The following is a 17,926-nucleotide window of genomic DNA, read 5'->3' on the forward strand; positions in this document are numbered from 1 at the left end:
GGCAGTTGGACATCCCTCTCACAATCTGGGACTGCTGCCTCCTAACTGCTCACCTGCCTGCCTGCCTGATCACCCTTAATGGCCTCTGCCTGCCTGATTGCCTATAACTGCTCCCCTGCCAGCCTGGTCGCCCCTAACTACCCCTCACTGGCCTGATCACCCCTAACCACATCTGCCTGCTGGCATGATCACCCCTTACTACCCCTCCTGCCGGCCTGGTTGCCCCTCACTGCCCCCCTGCCAGCCTGGTTGCTCTTCACTGCCCCCCCTGATGGCCTGGTCACCCCATGCAGCCTGCTGTTTGGTCATTTGGTCGCCCCTCACTGCCCCCCTGCTGACCTGGTCGCCCCATGCAGCCTGCTGTTTGGTTGTTTGGTCGCCCCTCAATGCCCCCCCCCCTGCCGGCCTGGTCGCCCCACACAGACTGCTGTTCAGTGTTTGCATGAGGGCATCCTGGCAAATTTGCATATTCCTCTATTATTAGTACAGACAAGCTTGGAAGCCAATAAACACTTTGGATTTCTTGTACCCAAGGACCAGCAGGTAAGATAATAAATCATCATAATTTAAGAGGTAATTACCCTGATTACCAGAAAGAGATGGGGCTACTTTGACACAAGGACAGAACAAAAAAAAGTGTGCAACACAGATTATTTATGTGCATGCATTTTGGCACTTCTATGTCCAACTGAAACTGTAAATCAATACATTTAGCAACCTCAGATTGAGAAGAAGGTGATTTCTAATGGTTTAGATACCTTAAAATGGAAGATTTTGGACACATCAGAGCTAAGTAAACTATACCTGCCAAGGTAATAGCTGAGCGTAAGAAGAATTGAGAATGTTAGTGGAAAAGGCAGAGGATAAATACCCATTACAGGAGTAAGACTGCAATGACAGCCTGTAGTTTGTCTCACCAACTTAACTTTCCTCTGTTATGTTTCTTCTCGAGAGAAGTGGTGCATTGGAAGTGCAAAGAAGTTATTCCTCAAACATATGTGGAGACCAGATCTCTGCCTGTGGAGAGCCTAGTAGACTTCCCATGAGCAGTTTCCAGCCAGTGACTGACCATGATAGGCATGCCGAGGGAGACTTTTCCTGGTATGTGCAGGGCTCCTCTGATGGGCAAATTTGTCCTGAGGACTCTCTAACAGTCTTTCTTAGAGCTGCACTCAGTCTAAAATCCAGCTACCCAATCTTCTTTCCTTCTCTCGCTCCTTTACTCAGGGTCACATTCTGATGGCTCTCCCAACCTATCTCATTTCTCTCCCACTTTTTTTTTCTCACAGGAATTTCTCTTAAATTCCTTTCACATCCAAGTTCATCTTGGCATTTGATTATTAGAGGACCTAGATAAACATATGATTTATAGTCTTTGAATGATAATATCCAAATGTGTTTTCGTGAATTTAAAAAAAAATTACTGATTTTCCTTTAACTATTGATCATATTTATTTTCATATATAGTAATTATTTTATTGTATATTAAACATTGTTGATAAGTTATAAGCACTCTGGGTTCTGATATTTTCTTCTGGAGAATGTTGAATTTTATTCTGCAAGCTGTGAAATAACTGGTGGATTGACTTGAACTTACAAGGCAATTATTATTATTTTATGCAAAGGTAAGTCAAGTTTGGTTTCACCCTTAATCTTGGGGTGGATATTTTAGTCCTGAGATATAATCTTAAAGTGTGTTGTTTTGGAGTATCAGTGGAAAACGAACTATTTACTGGGTCTCTCTAATTTGGCAGGACTTGAACTCCAAACTCTGTCACTCTTGTGGTGGGAAGTAGCTAAAATCTCTCCTCATCTCTGTCAGTATTACAGATGTAGCTTCCTTCTGGGATCCTTGGAGTCTTCTGTGCACAAGTAGAAAAGTTCTAAGGTTAGCAGAGAAGTTGAACAGATTTTATGTGCAGAGTCTGGGACTCCTCCTATATTATTCCCTCTTCTTTGTTCTAGGATTTTTAGTCATTTTGGTTCCTAGACTCTATACTTCACATGATTAGATCAATAAAAGTGCGGCTTTCTACTTATACTTTATTAGCTGGTACTGTTGAGAGTACTTGGGTAAAATATTTCCCATTATGTTTTCTTCACTTCAAAAATTAAATTCTTTTCAGTTTTTGCCTGATTTTGATTACTTTCTAGTGTTTTCAGTTATTCCTTATATCATTTTTAGAGTTAAATAGTGTTATTTGTGGGATGGTTAGTTCAATAACAGGAATTTCACAATTATTGGAAGTCAAGACTCACAATTAGCTTTTTAGCACCACAATACAGAAGCCATGCTTTAAAAAAAAATAAATCACTGTCTAATAGAATAAAATTGCTTGACACATAGTAAGTGCTGAATAAATATTTGTTGAATTAGTGAATATTTTTGGATATTCACAGATCATGAAACAATTCTCTTAAAAACCTCAAACATGAAACAAAGATAAAAACAAAGACAAAAAGAGCCAGCAGGAACAATACAATGTCCCAAGAGATGAGCAGAGATATTGCATCTATGAAACAAGAAGAGCTATAAACATGGGACAAGCAGATAGCAGTAAGATAATAAAAAAGAACTCTTGAATACTTAAAATATTATAGATAAAAATATTTCATCATTATTGTTGAAAATAAACTAAAGGATATATTCCAAAGAGAGAGTAAAAGGAAGATTTTTAAAATTGGAAAAAAAGATGAATCATTTAAATGATCAATTCAGGATGTCCAACAGCTCATTAAGTGGCAAGTAAAGAACAAATGTAAAGTAAAATTAGGACAGAGAATATGGAGAAGAAATGATAAAAAGTAAAAGGAAAATAATATTACCTAGTATTAAATGACATACCCTCTCTATTTAGTGAGCTAACTGAGGCTTAGAATAATAAATGGGCAAAAAATAGACATAAACTAAAAAAAAATCATGTAATAGTTTGAATACAAGTTTTAAAGTACTCTTACATTTTCTAGAGAGAAAAAATAAGGTGCATACATGGCATCAAAAGTACAAATAGCAATGGATGTCTCACAAGCCCAAGTGAAAGCTAGAGCACAATAGAGAAGTTATTTCAAAAATCTGAGTGGAATTATTTTCAATTTAGAATTCTACACTTGTCAATCAATCAAGTATAAAGAGAAAGTAAAGCTAATTACAGACATTTGATGACTCAAAAATTCTTATTTTTTAATGTTTCCTTTATTAGGAATCAATTGAACAGTGTGGGACATAAAATGAGAATATGACAGAACTATTGAGACTTGGAAAATTAATAATGACAAAAACAGTGAAAAAAATGAAACAATCATTAACTCCAGACAAAATTAAGAAGTGCATAAAAAGGAAGCATAGACATAATTTACTCCTGATTCAAGAATAGGAAAACTATGTTGGGGAAGAGAGGAGAGCCGAGTTATCGCCTACCAAAATGGGAAATCAGAAAATAATGCCTAAAATACTTTTGCTGAAGGTTATCAATATAAACATTTATAAAAAGTGTTTTTGAATAAAAAGGGTAGTGGCCATATGTGTTGAGGAGGGGTGATGCTGGTAAGTATTTTGGATGAAGTAGAAAAGTGCAAGATATTGCTATGTTCACATAATGTTCCTCTTTAGCAATATTTGTTTTTAAAAGTATTAACTTCATAATTTTTTTACTTTCAAATAAATGTCATAAAATTTTAAAGAGTTAAAGAATAAATACCAAAGATTTAAATATGGAAATGAGAATATTTTGAAAGGCAAAAAGATACAAGCCTGGTAGGATATGTGGATTTTTACTGTGAAATAGTGGGTTGGATTATTGCACGAGTTTAGGGGCTTTCCTTACTAAGATGAACTTCATCCTATAATGTTTTGGCTACTAGTGACCATTTCTGATCAGGGAAGATGTTTAGTGAATTGGCCATCGCTGTGAAATAAGAATGAACTGTAAGCAATTAGGTATAAGGTCATGAATGTAATGATGGAATTTGGGTTTGGAAAGAAAGAAATAGGTCTCAGAAAGTCTGAAGGGATAACCATCAGGTGGATTTGGACCACTGGTTGATGATTGAATCTAAAGAAAGTATAAGCCAGAGAAGATTCAGAAATCTAAGTCTGAAGCAAAAAACATACACACATGCACATCTATATATATAAAAAGCCAGTGACCAGAACAGTGGTCACTATGATGCCCACTGTGGCCAGCAAACTGGCCCGATCGGGGGGTGGGGCCAGCTGGCCAACCTCCTGCAGCCCCACCCCCATCCGGCCCCGCCCCTGATCACCCCCCTACCCCAATAGGGGGCAGGGCTGGCTGGCCAACTGCCTGCAGCCCCTCCCCCCAGCTGGTCCCACCCAGCTCTGCCCCCAATCGCCCCCCACACACACCAATTGGGAGTGGGGCTAGCCAGCCAACCTCCCACGGCCCCTTCCCTGGCCACTGACCCCCCAATCGACCCCCCCATTTGGGGGTGGGGACAGCCAGCCCACCACCCACAGCCCCTTCCTACCACTGGCCCTGCCCCCAATTGGCCCCCCTCACCTCAATGGGGGCGGGGCCCACTGGCAAATCACCCATGGCTCCTCCCCCTAGCCATCCTGGCCCTGATTGGGCCATGATCAACCACCAACCATCTCCTCCTCCTGACAGGCCCAGCCCCAATCTGCCCCAATTGGGGCTGGGCAAGCCGGACCCCACCTATGCATGAATTCATGCACTGGACCTCTAGTATCATATATGCATACATAAAATGTAGGTTTAGTTTTGCATTTTCAGGGTTTGAGGTATGGTGAGAGAGAAACATTTAAAGAACTATTCACTTGAATAGTGATGCATGTACTTAAATAAAGTGATGAGGTAAATTTATTATCACAACCTCATTGGAGATTATACTTTAAAATAACAAAAAAAGTAGCTAATAGATTCAGTTTTCACTACTTCTAACTTTGCCTGTGTTTATATTTACTGATACAAAATCTTTATTGTTTTCTTATTAAAATCATGGAGAAGAGTTTTATACAAATATAAATGTATCCCCTTGAAAGAAAAAAGCACCCTAAAAAGTAATTTCTTTGCTAAGAAAATAGTTTACCTCTAAACCAATAAAAGTTGAACTGAATTCAGTCACTAAGAGAATTTGTTCACATGAGATCTGACGTGGAGCAGCTCATGCTCCATAATTGTGTAGGCCCATCAAGCCCTATCGGGATGGATAAACCTGGTGTTATCAGAGCACAGAAAAGATCTATTTCTTTTCACTTCTTCTTAAATGAGATAGCAGAGTATCTGATTGTTTAAAAGGAGAAAGGGGCACAGTGTAATGTGGTATGACTTTTTTTTCTATTTAGACAGATTAGTCTACTTTAATTCCAAGTGGGTGCTCTAAAAGAAAATGGCAGAGCATGGAGTTAGGCAACTCTAGTTGTTTGTCTTAAAGTGAAGGCACATCTGAAAAGTGAATACTGAATGACAGCAAATTAAAGTATAAGGAAAAGATGTAAAGCAAATTAAAATGGATTTTTCAATAATTGCCTGAGAGAAGACTGAGGATAGAATTAACATGTGACATTGAAGTCAGACTCGCTGAAGGTCAGGATAAAATTATCCTGCATTCCTGGGTTACTTGAAGATATGCAACCATTTTCAGAACTATTAGGAGTCTATATGCAAACAAACAAAAAATAACTTTTGGAAAAAAAAAAGAGAAGCCTATACACAAAATATAAAGAAGTTTTTTTCCTTTGGCTGCTAAAGCATTTCACAGAGTAGTCATCCCACCATTTTCATCAAATGACTGCTGTCTGCTGAGTCCTACATCATTTTTAAGGGCACAATCATTGCTAAGATCGTACTGTTTTCTGTTCACAATTTCTGGTGATGTACCATCTGTGAGTGCATGCAGCTCAAAGGAGTCTTACTTAAAGAATTAAACTTGTCTCTCTCATTTTGCTTTGTAGAATTTCATTCTAGCTATATATCTGGAATTCAATAAACTATTATTTGACATTTTTCAAATTGCAAATGAAACAATATGTAAAAAAGGGAAAGACTAGTAAAGTTTTACACATAAATTCCTAGAAAAAAAGAAGCACACATATATTTTTTTATGTTGACTTTTTATGTGTAACAGAACTATTTATCTACATGTTAATACCCAAGCAATAAATAATGCTGTGGGAAATTTCTAAAAATTACAAAGCATTATTCAAAGAGAAGGTGTTGCTAGTCTACCAACCTATAAGTAACTTGATTTCAAAAATTAGCCTATCATTCTCTGTACTAACCATTCTATCCATTTTAACTGCTATAATATCGGAGCGCTATTTGGCCAATTCTATAGAGCAAGTGATCACAGACAGAGGGTTTTTTCCTACAGATCATCACACAAAAGAGTGATTGGTGCCATGGAGGTTTATAAAAGAAAATCAAATCTGTCATTTGAAGGAACCCAGTTCTTTTTGTTGAACTGCATACATTTAAAGCAACTGTCAATTACAATGCTGGTATTCAGAATATAAGGATCCAAATCTGAAGCAAATCATGCATATAAAGGGCAAGGAAGCAGAGTCTGAATTTAGCACATCATTTAATGTCAGTAGTATGAAAGATCAGAATCAAGAGTGCCCAAGGAAGTCATTCAGGCTTTAGTTTATTGATTCTCAATACCAGTGAATACTTTGTCAATACAAGATTAAGGCTTGTAGGTATAAAAAGAAGCCACTGAAGGATTTGAGGCAAGGAAGGGTGATTTATACAGTGACTTACAAAGAAATTCACTCTTGCTGCTTTGAGGAATAAGGATTGGAAGGGAAAGAGTATGGAAGGGTGAAAAAAAGATGCCATCAGATGAAATGGACAATAGTCCTCCCCTCCAATAGCTGTGTCTTTCCCCCTCCTCCTCCTCCTCCTCCTCCTCCTCCTCCTCTTCCTCCTCCTCCTCCTCCTTCTTCTTTTAAATATATTTTTATTGATTTTAGAGAGGAAGGGAGAGGGAGAGAGAAAGATAGAGACATCAATGATGAGAGGGAATCATTGATCAGCTGACTCCTGGATGCCCCCTACTGGGAATGGAGCCCACAACCCAGGCATATGCCCCTGACTGAAATCGAACCTGGGACCCTTTAGTCCACAGGCTGACGCTTCATCCACTGAGCAAAACCGGCTAGGGCAATGGTTGTTGCTTCTCATTCACCTTTCCTGGTGCCTTCATTTTGTTGTCCTCTTAATTTTAGAGGCTTTCATAGCTTAGTCTTCTCTATGCTGTCTACAAGATCATCTTTTGATGATCTTGCCAAGCCCCAAGGCTTTATCAAATATTTTCTACTAATTCCCAAATGTATACCTCCAACTCAGACCTTTCACCCAAACCTCAGGCTCATATATACTATTTGATATTTTTGCTTAGAGATCTAATAGATACTTCATATCCAAATGTTTAAAACCCAACTTCTGAACTTTTATCATGTGTTCTACTTGCATCACAACAGATGATAATTCTATGTGTTCAGTTGCTCAGATGAAACTGTGGAGTCATCTTTCTCTCAACCCATATTGAATCTATTTAAAAATCCTGTTGACTCTACTTTCAAATATATCCTAAACCCTAGCATTTCTCATAACATTCCCTGTTATTTCTGTAGTTCAAGCCACTATCATGTTCATCTGGATTATTACAACAGTTTCTTAATATGTCTCTGTTTTAGTGCCCTATATCCTATTCTCAGCCTAGCAACTAGAGCAGTTTTAAAAATAGATCAGATCATGTCACTATTCTCTAAACCCCACAATAGCCTTAATTTCACTCCAAGTAAAAGTAGAAGTACTTTCAGTGGCTCACAAGATCATTTTATACAATCCAATCTTCCACCTGACATTACACAGCCAGAGAAAAAAAGCAGCAAAGCTCCAACTCCTGGTGAATATAGGTTGGGTTAATTTTAATATTGGTTAGTATTAGTTGTCTGTTACTGTATAATAAAAAACCCAAAACTTAGAAGATTTAAACATTTAATATCTCAACAGTTCCAGTTTGTCAGTAATCTGGAGACAGCTTAGCTCAGACATTCTGGCTAAAAGTCTCTCCTAGGGTTGTTGTCAAGCTGTCAGCACTGGTTGAAGTCTCATCTGAAGTGCCAACTGAGGAAGGATCTATTTCCAAGATCACACATGTCTGGGTTGGGAGGATTTGATTCTTTGTGGGCTGCTTGTTGGCCACAGTCTTCAATTCCTCCCCACATGAGCTTCCAAAAAGTGTCCTAGTAATATGGCCTCTGGCTTCCCAAGAGCAAGTGATCACAGAGTGGGGGAACATGTAAGATTCCCCAAGATAGGAGCTTCAGTGTCTTTATAACCTCTGCTTAGAAGTGACATAACATCATTTCTGTTGTAATCTATACTAGAAAGCAAATCCCTAAATCCTACTCACATGGAAGCAGAGGAGAACTAAGGTCAATTTTTTTGAAGGAAGGAGTACCGAATTGGTCGGATAGCATTCTCAGACTCAATGGAACAATTGTCATGTCCACAGGTAAAAGAATTCCTCCTGTTGGAATTATAATTTCTCAACCAGAAGAACCTAAAGTAATAAGGACAGGAAACAAATTGTTACTAGCGGATCACTAGGGAAGAATAAGAAGAATCAGTCCCATTGCCACATTTTTACTCAAACCTGTGAATGCTTGCTATGAAGATAGGTCTTAGTAGATACTGACTGCTTGACCAAGGGGAACAAAATTTTCAAAAGAGCCTCTCATCATGAACTTGGTATTAATCTTTCCCAACAACCTAACCAGTGTGTTGCATGAGGAAGTAGCTCAAATACCTTTAGCCCCTTATGCAACTACATCCATTAACTTATCTCTTTCAATGCTATCCTGTCATCTCATGAAGATTTCTTGATAACCAGTGCCTGAGAAAGGAATAACTTAGGCTTAGTTTACAGATGCTTTTACACAATATGCCAAAACCATGCAAAAGTGGAAGCTGCAGCCCGATAGCCCCACTCTGAGTTGGCCCTTAAGAAGAGGAAAATCCTCACGGGGAAAATTTTTAAGCAAAGCATCTGGTTGTTTATTATGTTGGGAAAGAGACATGGCCAGAGATATAAATTTACATTGAATTATGGGCTGTAGTTGATAATCTTCCTGGAAAGCCAGAGACTTGGAAAAAGGTACGTATAAGGAAAATATATGTGAATAGACCTCTAGGATGGCAGCGAGCATGAAGATTTTGTGTTTCTTGTGACTTTTTACCAAAGGGTCATTCAGCAGTGGATTTTAATTAGGTGGATAGGATGGCTTATTCTGTAGACATTAAACAGCCATTTACCCCAGCTACTTCTGTCACTGACCAACAGACTCAGAAACAAAATAGCCACCATGACAAGGCTGAAGGATATGCATGGGTCAGCAACCTGGACTGTCACTCAACAAATCTGGTCTGATTAGAGATATAAATCTACACTGAACTATGGACTGTGGTTAATAATCTTCCTGGAAAGTCAAGGACTTGGGAGAAGATATAGGGAAAAGATGTGGGTAAACCTCTTAGAATACCTAATATTGCTGAATACCTAATCTGTTAACAGCAGAGATTATCACTAAATTTCTAGTATGGCACCATTAGGGAGCAGCCATCTACCAAATGGCAAGTTGATTAAAATGCATTGCTTCCATCATGGAAAGTAAAGCCTTCTTTTTTTACTAGAATAGACTTGCTATGGACATGTTTTACCTTTTCTGACTACATTGCCTTTGCCCAAACTATCTATGGGCTTACAGAATGCACCATTATGGAGTTCCTTCTGATCAAATAAATCATTTCACATTAAATGTAGTGCAGTGTTAGGCTCACACTCATTCACTGATCTTACTTTGCCCCATCATTCTGAAGCAGCTAGATTGATGGAAAAACAGATGGCCTTTTGAAGACTTAGTTATAAGTGGCAACGCCTTACAGAGCTGGCACAATAACTTTTAGAATGTGACAAGTGTATACTCTAAATCAGCATTGAATATGGTATATGGTTCTTTCATGGCCAGCATTCATGGGTTCAGGAATCAGGGGGTTGAAATGGGAGTCACTTCTCTCACTACTACTGTTTGTAATCCACTAGCAATAGTTTTGCTTTCTGTCTCATATATATCTTACCTTATAATAGAGAAACATGAAAATTGACCGCACCTCCGCTATGCCCATGATTGGGCCGGCAGGAGGCTGGGGCGGGACTCCAGGTGGCATATCCGCCGTTGAGAAGATCAAGATGGCGGTGCCCAGTGGCCGGGCCCATGCCGCCGCTCCCCGGGGGTGCCTGGGGCGATCGGCACCCCGGTGGGCGTTGCCGGGCCCATGCCGCCGCTCCCGGGGGTGCCTGGGGCCATCGGCACCCCGGGGGGCGTGGCCGGGCCCATGCCGCCGCTCCCGGGGGTGCCTGGGGCGATTGGCACCCCGGGGGGGCGTGGCCGGGCCCATACCACCCCTCCCAGGGGTCCCGGGGCGATCGGCCACCTGGGGGGCGTGGCCCGGCCCCTCCTGCCCCTCCCGGGGGTTCTGGGGGTCGATCGGCTACCTGGGGGGGCTTGGCCGTGCCCATCCCGCCCCTCCTGCCGCTCCTGGGGGTCCCAGGGGCCGAGGCTTTCCGGGCCTTGGGCACCAGCGGGGAGCCTGCACCGATCGCAGGAAACCACTGGGGGTCGGCTCCTGTGATCGGTAGCAGGGTGCGGTGAGCCCAAGGCCAGGAAAGCCTGGGGCTGAGGCTTTCCCGGCCTTGGGCACCAGTGGGCAGCCTGCATGGATCTCAGGAAACCACTGGGGGTCGGCTCCTGCGATCCTTAGCAAGGATGTTGGGTGCCGCGGAGCCCAAGGCCACCGCCCGGGGCCAAGCCCCGACCCTGAAAAAGGCAGAAGGCGGTGGCCACAGCCAAGGCCTGGGTCCCTGGTGCCGGCAGAAAACTGGTGCAGGCAGCCAGGTGAATGAAGGTCTATTGCACGAATCTTCGTGCAAACGGGCTACTAGTATATATATATAACTATATATGATTATCAGTAGAGTATACAGTTATTGTTATATATCTGTATATGTATATATAAAGATTCCTAATTATTATATACTAGAGGCTCAGTGCATGAAATTCATGCATGGGAGGGGGGTTCCCTCAGCCCAATTCCACCCTCTCCAATCTGGGAAGTCCTCGGGGGATGTCCACATCCCTCTCTTAATCCGGGACCTCTGGCTCCTAACCACTCACTTGCCTGCCTGCCCTAACTACTCTGGCTGCTTGCCTGACCCCCCTAACTGCCCTCCCCTGCCATCCTAACCCCCCTAACTGCCCTCCCCTGCCTGCCTGGTCACCCCTATTAACTTTTTTTTTTTAATCTTATCCCCTTCAGCCACAATTGTATTTGACTTCCTTATTGGCTTCTCCCTCTCACACAATTTTTCTCTCTCCTTTATCTAACACTTTTTCCTACTGACTCATCATTTATAAACTTTTCTTTCCTCCTTATTTCCTATTTCTGTTCCATCATCCTTCTTCCCATCTTTCTCCTACCCTCCCTCCCTCCCCATATTCCTTCTTTTCTTTATCTTTACCCCTGCCCTCCCTCCCCTTTTCCTTCCTTCCCACCTTAATTTTTTTCTTCACTTCTTCCCTCGGACCTGCTTTGCTCCCTCCCCCATTTCTTCCTTCTTCCCATTCTCCTTTTAAGCTCTACTGGCTCTCCTTTAAAACTTTTCTTCCCTCCCTCTTTTTCTCTCATCCTACTTTTCCCATACATTCTTCTCTACTTACTTCCACTGTTTTAATATCTATCTATCTACCTGCCTAATTATTCACTATCATTTATCTTTTTTCTTTTCTGACTCTGACTTTTAAAATCTGTCCCCAGTACATAACTATACTTGATTTTCATTATAGCTCCTACAGTTCACTCATACATCCTTTTTCCTTCTTTAACTCTGCTGTCTACTGACTCCTTTATAAAGTTCTTCCCTCCCTCCTTCCCTTCTCCTCCTCCTCCTCCTCCTCCTCCTCCTCCTCCTCCTCCTCCTCCTCCTCCTCCTCCTCCTTCTTCTTCTTCTTCTTCTTCTTCTTCTTCTTCTTCTTCTTCTTCTTCTTCTTCTTCTTCTTCTTCTTTTTCTTCTTCTTCTTCTTTTTCTTCTTCTTCTTCTTCTTCTTCTTCTTCTTCTTCTTCTTCTTCTTCTTCTTCTTCTTCTTCTACTTCTTCTTCTTCTTCTTCTTCTTCTTCTTCTTCTTCTTCTTCTTCTTCTTCTTCTTCTTCTTCTTTTTTCCACCGAGCAATTCTATTGGTTTAGGATGAGCTGCATAGGAGGTAATAAAGCCATCTGGAGGGGAGGGTTGGGAGGCCCGGGGGCATGGCCAGGTCATCTGTCCAGAAGTTGTGTCCCCATTTTTGGCATCTCTGGTAGGTAGGGCAAGGCTGGCATCTCCACAGATCCCAGAGCAGATAAGGGATGGGGGAGAGAGAATATGTGAAATGAGAGAGAGAGAGAGAGAGAGAGAGAGAGAGAGAGAGAGAGAGAGAGAAACAGAATAGTCATATATGTGTCTGAGAGAGAGAATGTATATGTGTCTATAGAGAAACAACAGTTGTGTATGTATCTATGAGAGAGAGAAACAGAATAGTTGTGTATGTGTCTGTGAGAGAAAGAGAAGATTTGAAAGATAGGGTTCTGGGTGTGTTTCTGTGTAAGAAATGGGGAGAGAAAAAGATTGAAAAGAAAGGAAAAAAGGGAAGACAGACCCCACCTTCCCCTTAGGGGACTCCCTTCTCCTTGCCATGTAGTCAGCAACCCCAGCACTGAGTCGGCTAGGGTAGGGCGACCCCATTTGCCCTTCTCCACCTTGTGCTTCTCCTGTGTCTGGGGCTTGTCCTCTGGATGCCTTTGTCCTCTCGTCAAGAGTCACCTGGTGAGCCCCCACCCTGTGGCCCTGAGGGGTGAGATCAGGTGGAAGTGTCAGAATGAACGGTCCCTGGTCCTTCTGTTGGGGACGTCACTGAGGACAGGGTCACAGCCTCCTGCCAGCCGCCGTTTGCCCTCATTTCCCGAGGGCTGCACATCTGGCCTCCCCCGAGGTTATCTCCCTAACCCCCTCGTCCCATCAAGTTTCGGAGTGATTCATTCCACCTGGGAAGCAGGGTAGGCATCTCCGTTGAGCCCGGGCATCCCCAGAAACATGTCTCCTGATCCTGAGAGATTGAAAGAGCTGCCAGAGCCTGTGGAGGAAGGGGGTGCAGCTGTGGCCCCCCTGGGTGACAGACACAGCGGTCTTGACGCATAGATGTCTGCCTCCTCTTGAAACTTTCAGATATTTTTCTTATAGCGAATCCGCTTGTTGCCAAACCAGTTGGAGACCTGAGAGACGGTGATGCCACACTTCTTGGTGAGCTCCTCCTTAGCCTCCTCACTGGGATACGGGTTACTCCGGTGGGAATAGAAATACTCATTTAGGACCTCGGGGGCCTGTTTGCTGAAGTTCCGGCGTTTCCCTCTGACATCCAGGAACCGGGAGCGCAGGGTCTTGACGGCCTCGCAGGTGCTCTGCTTGAGCTGCATCTGGATGGCGCTGGACTTACGGTGTGTGATGCTCACCATCCGCTCCAGCTCCTTGGGTGCCGCGGGCCTCGTGCGGCTCTGCTCCCTCAGCAGGTTCATGACGTGGGTCATGAACTCGTTACATGTCTGCTCATACTTCTCCAGCTCTGAGTGGTAGATATGGTGAATCTGGGCAAGTTTGCTGTAATAGTCAGAGTGTTCGATGGAGTTGCCAGGGGACACGTCACCCCTGGAAGCTGCTGCGGCTGCAGCTGCTGCCACTGAGCCCCAACCCCCTTTTCAGGCCCAGCCACACTTCTGCCAGAAGCATGTTGGCCAAGCGCATAAGCTGGGGCTCCACCGGCTCCACCTCCTGGGAGCTTCTGATGCTGCGGCCGGTCTTCTTGAGTTCACACAGGACGCTAGAGAGCTGGCGAGCTGGCTTCATTCGGTGGCAGTTTAGGGCGTGTTTCTTGGCCTGGGCCTCATCCAGGCTCTGGTCCATGATGATCATTATCTGCTGCAGAATGTCCCTGAGGTCTTGCTTCCCTCGGCCTCCCACCCCCACCGGGAGGCTCCCCACCCACCAGCCCCAGGCCCTCCCAGCCCCTGCCTGGAGGGGGAGGCCCCAGCAGCCCCTCGTCCATAGTGGGGGTGGGGGGGCCTGAGGCCCCCTTCCTATTCCGCCTGGTTACTTCCCCCCAAACTCGCCAGGCAGCTGCTACTTCTGCTCCGACCCCTGCCCATCTCTCCGTCTTCTGGCTCCCCTGGGGGGTTCACCCTGGCTCTGAAGGGAGACCTGGGGTATCAGCTGAGCCCCCCGCAGGAGACCCCAGCCCCCAGCAGTGGAGAAAATGGAGCTGGAGAGAGAGGAGGCCCTGGCGGGGGTGTGTGTGAGCGAGAGGGAGGAGCCCTCCTTCCCTCCTTAAAGCTTTCACTGGAGGCGGGGGGTGCGGTGTTGACGCCCAGTCCAGGGCTCAGCCTGGGCCAGGTGTTCGCTGCCCCCCCTTTCCCAGCCTCCCGCCGCCGTCTTGCTCCCATTCCCTGCCTGGGATGCCCGGCCCAGCGAGGGTGGCCGAGGCCAGCTCGACCAGGGCACTGCTGCCAGAAAGCAGGAGCACCTCTGCCCGGAAGGCCTTGGACCCTCTACCCCTCTGTCTGGGGACCCGCCATTGGCCCTCACCGGGGGCCACCGCCCTCCTCCCACGTCTAGGCGGGGCTCCCAGCTCAGTGCTGCCTGCTTCCTTCCTCTAGCTGGCTTGTTCCCTTTCTGTATTTCTGTTTCTCCTCTAGGCCTGTCTGCATGCAGGCCTGCCCTCCTCTCCCTCTCTTTTCTGATCCCCTTCTATTGAGTCCTATCCCACCCCAGACCTTGCAGCTGCCTGAGCAGAGGGCGGGGACGCAGCCTGCTGATCCGGTCATGATGTTATGGCTTAATGGATAATTTGCATATTCCTCTCTTATTGTATAGGATATTCTGTACAGAATTCAATGGCCCAAGGACTTGAGTCTCCTGATTCCTACAAAGAGGTGAATTCTAGCAGCTGTGAGTGTACCAGTTTTAGAGTATTTTATATGTACTTCAACCATAAATTCACAGATTGATTGGTTTGGTATAAGCCTTACATTTCCCTGAGGTTAATTTCTAGCCCAAGCTACGGAGATGGTCACATTATATCCAGGGTCTACTGTACTTCTTTTTATTATGTAAGATATTGTCAGTGTCATCATATTCTGTGGTTGATCAGAGTCTGTGACTTCCTTCAAGACTTAACACAGAAATGTTATGGCAGTTACAGAATGAGTTAATACACCTTTGAAGTCATAATATGATATGTATTAAACCTCTTTTTGGTTTTCATGTGGTTCCCGGTTCATTGCATTCATATTCACCAGCACAGGACATGAAGCATTGGCTCACTCAGTCACTCTGTAGCCCTCCTGACACTGATGATATCAAGAACTGTGAGCTCAGTAAGGACAACCTTGGTTAATTCCCTGATTTCTATGTTTTTCACATTCAGGGATTCTGCCCACAGCCCTAATTTCCATGCACTTGGACCATAATAAAATGCATTAATTGTCCATTTTCTTTGTTCATATGTTTGCAAAATTTAGGGTTCCAAGCACAGCTTCTCAATTTCTCTCATTAGCTGTATTTCTTCATCCTTGCCTTGTCCAACACTCTTAGCCTGATATTGTCTCTGGGGATGGTTACCTTTCTGCCTTTTTTCCTTCCTCTGGCTTTAGAAAACCCAAACTTAGGCTACCTGAAAGGGCCCTGTGTTTTTTGCCATCGATGGATGAATGATCTTAGGCCACTCTTAGATTCAAGATCTCATACTTACACCTTTTTTTATTTTATTGATTTTTTTATAGAGAGGAAGGGAGAGGGATAGAGAGCCAGAAACATCGATGAAAGAGAAACATCGATCAGCCGCCTCCTACACGCCCCCCACTGGGGATGTGTCTGCAACCAAGGTACATGCCCTTGACCAGAATCGAACCCACGACCCTTCAGTCCGCAAGCCGATGCTCTATCCACTGAGCCAAACCGGTTTCGGCCATACTTACACTTTTTAATTTGAGACCTTTATGTCAATTTTTAAAATCCATTTTTGCCAATATCTTACTTGTGACACCATGTCAATGAGATCCACAGATAATTGTGTGGAGACTGAACATCAAAAACATTCTAACAGAGAGAAATTATTTAAATTGCGTCATTATATGAGCAATAATTTCAAAGGAATCATTTCAATAAATAATAAAAATAATATTGACTAGCAGATGCTTAGTGAGTGAAATTCTAGTGTCTATCCTAGTCCCCTCAAAAGAAAACCCTTATAGTCTACTCATACCATTCAGCAATTCTACCATGATCAATTACTTCATATGGCTGCAAGCACTGCTTTGTTGAGTCACATTACTCAGCTCTAACTTATTAATTCTAAGCATTTTTATTGCTTCATCATCAGTACCATATTGCTGTTTATGTGTAAGTTACATAGCAATTTCCATTGCTAATAGCTGCTAGGTTGAAACCTTGAAAGATTACATCTTTTTGTTCAGTCATTCATCTACTAAGATTAAGACAGGGCACAGGTGTTGTGCCCATCACAGCATGTATACATTCAGATTTAATTTTCTGCCCTAGATAGGTAAAATGCTAATAGAGGTTGTTTTTTGAGTATTAGATAAATTTGTTTACTTCCTTTAAAAAAAAGGAATAAAAGGTATTTATGGCGTTTTCATTTAATAAATATGTAATGAGTGCCTTCCAAGTACCAGGCACTGTGCTAGAGGCAGAAGTAGAGGAGTGAGGGGGCAGTTAAGTCATGGATCAGATATCCAGTATCAACCTTTATGAACTTTAGTTTAGCTGGAAAGAAGCCAACATATAAGTTAAAGTGATAAATGTTGATTGCAAAATCTCAGCTTCCTGCTAACAGGAGCACATCTATATCCACAAATTCCTGTCTCCCTTGAATATACTAATCTCACATAAATATAGCTCACATTTTCAAGACATATAAAAATAGAAGAACATATCTGAGATAATTCTGAAGGAAAACCAGAATGGCATAAGACATCAGGAGACTGTGTTCCACAAAAATTTTTCTCTGTTAATCTCATTCAGCCTTGTTTATTTTTTATTTCTAAAATGTTAAAACATGGCCCTAGCCAGTTTAGCTCAGTGGATAGAGTGTCTGCCTGTGGACCAAAGGGTCCTGGGTTCGATTCCAGTCAAGGGCCTGTACCTTGGTTGAAGGCTCCTCCCCCGGGCCCTGGTTAGGGTGCGTGCAGGAAGCAACCAATTGATGTGATTCTCTCACATCGATGTTTCTCTCTGTCATTTCCTCTCTTTTCCTAAAAACAAATGGAAAAATATTCTTGGGTGAGGATTAACAAAAAAAATAAAATTAAAAAATTAAATGTTAAAATGTGATCTTAACTTTTTGAAATTTTCTTTCTGATAAAATTTGTGGCTATGGAAACATAAAAAGATGAAATAGTAATAAACTGGATTCAGATATTATATTAGTATTCTAGTGCTGCCATTTACAAATTTCCACAGTAATTTGGACTTTAAACAGTACAAATATATTGTCTTACACTTTCATAAGTCCAACACAGGTCCTCTTGGGCTAAAATCAAGCTGTTAGCAGAGATGCATTCTCTTCTATAGGCTTTAGAGGAGATTTGAGAGAGAGAGAGAGAGAGAGAGAGAGAGAGAGAGAGAAACATCAATGATGAGAGAAAATTATTGATTGGCTGCCTCCTGCATGCCTCCCACTGGTGATTGAGCCTGAAGCCCAGGCATATGCTCTGACTGGGAATCGAACCTTGACCACTTGGTTCATTTAGGTCCATGATCAACCACCAGCCATAT

The 17,926-nt window shown here is 43.1% G+C and overlaps 1 pseudogene across 1 annotated transcript; it reads right to left on the minus strand.

The window, feature by feature from the left end:
• Positions 1-12,941: 12,941 nt before the first annotated feature.
• On the minus strand, positions 12,942-14,180 carry LOC307096758 (pre-B-cell leukemia transcription factor 2-like; annotated as a pseudogene). The gene has a single exon. The product of its transcript is annotated as a pre-B-cell leukemia transcription factor 2-like (transcript).
• Positions 14,181-17,926: the final 3,746 nt, after the last annotated feature.

The sequence above is a fragment of the Cnephaeus nilssonii genome, assembly GCF_951640355.1.
Source record: "Cnephaeus nilssonii genome assembly, chromosome: 3".
Lineage (NCBI taxonomy): Eukaryota > Metazoa > Chordata > Mammalia > Chiroptera > Vespertilionidae > Cnephaeus > Cnephaeus nilssonii.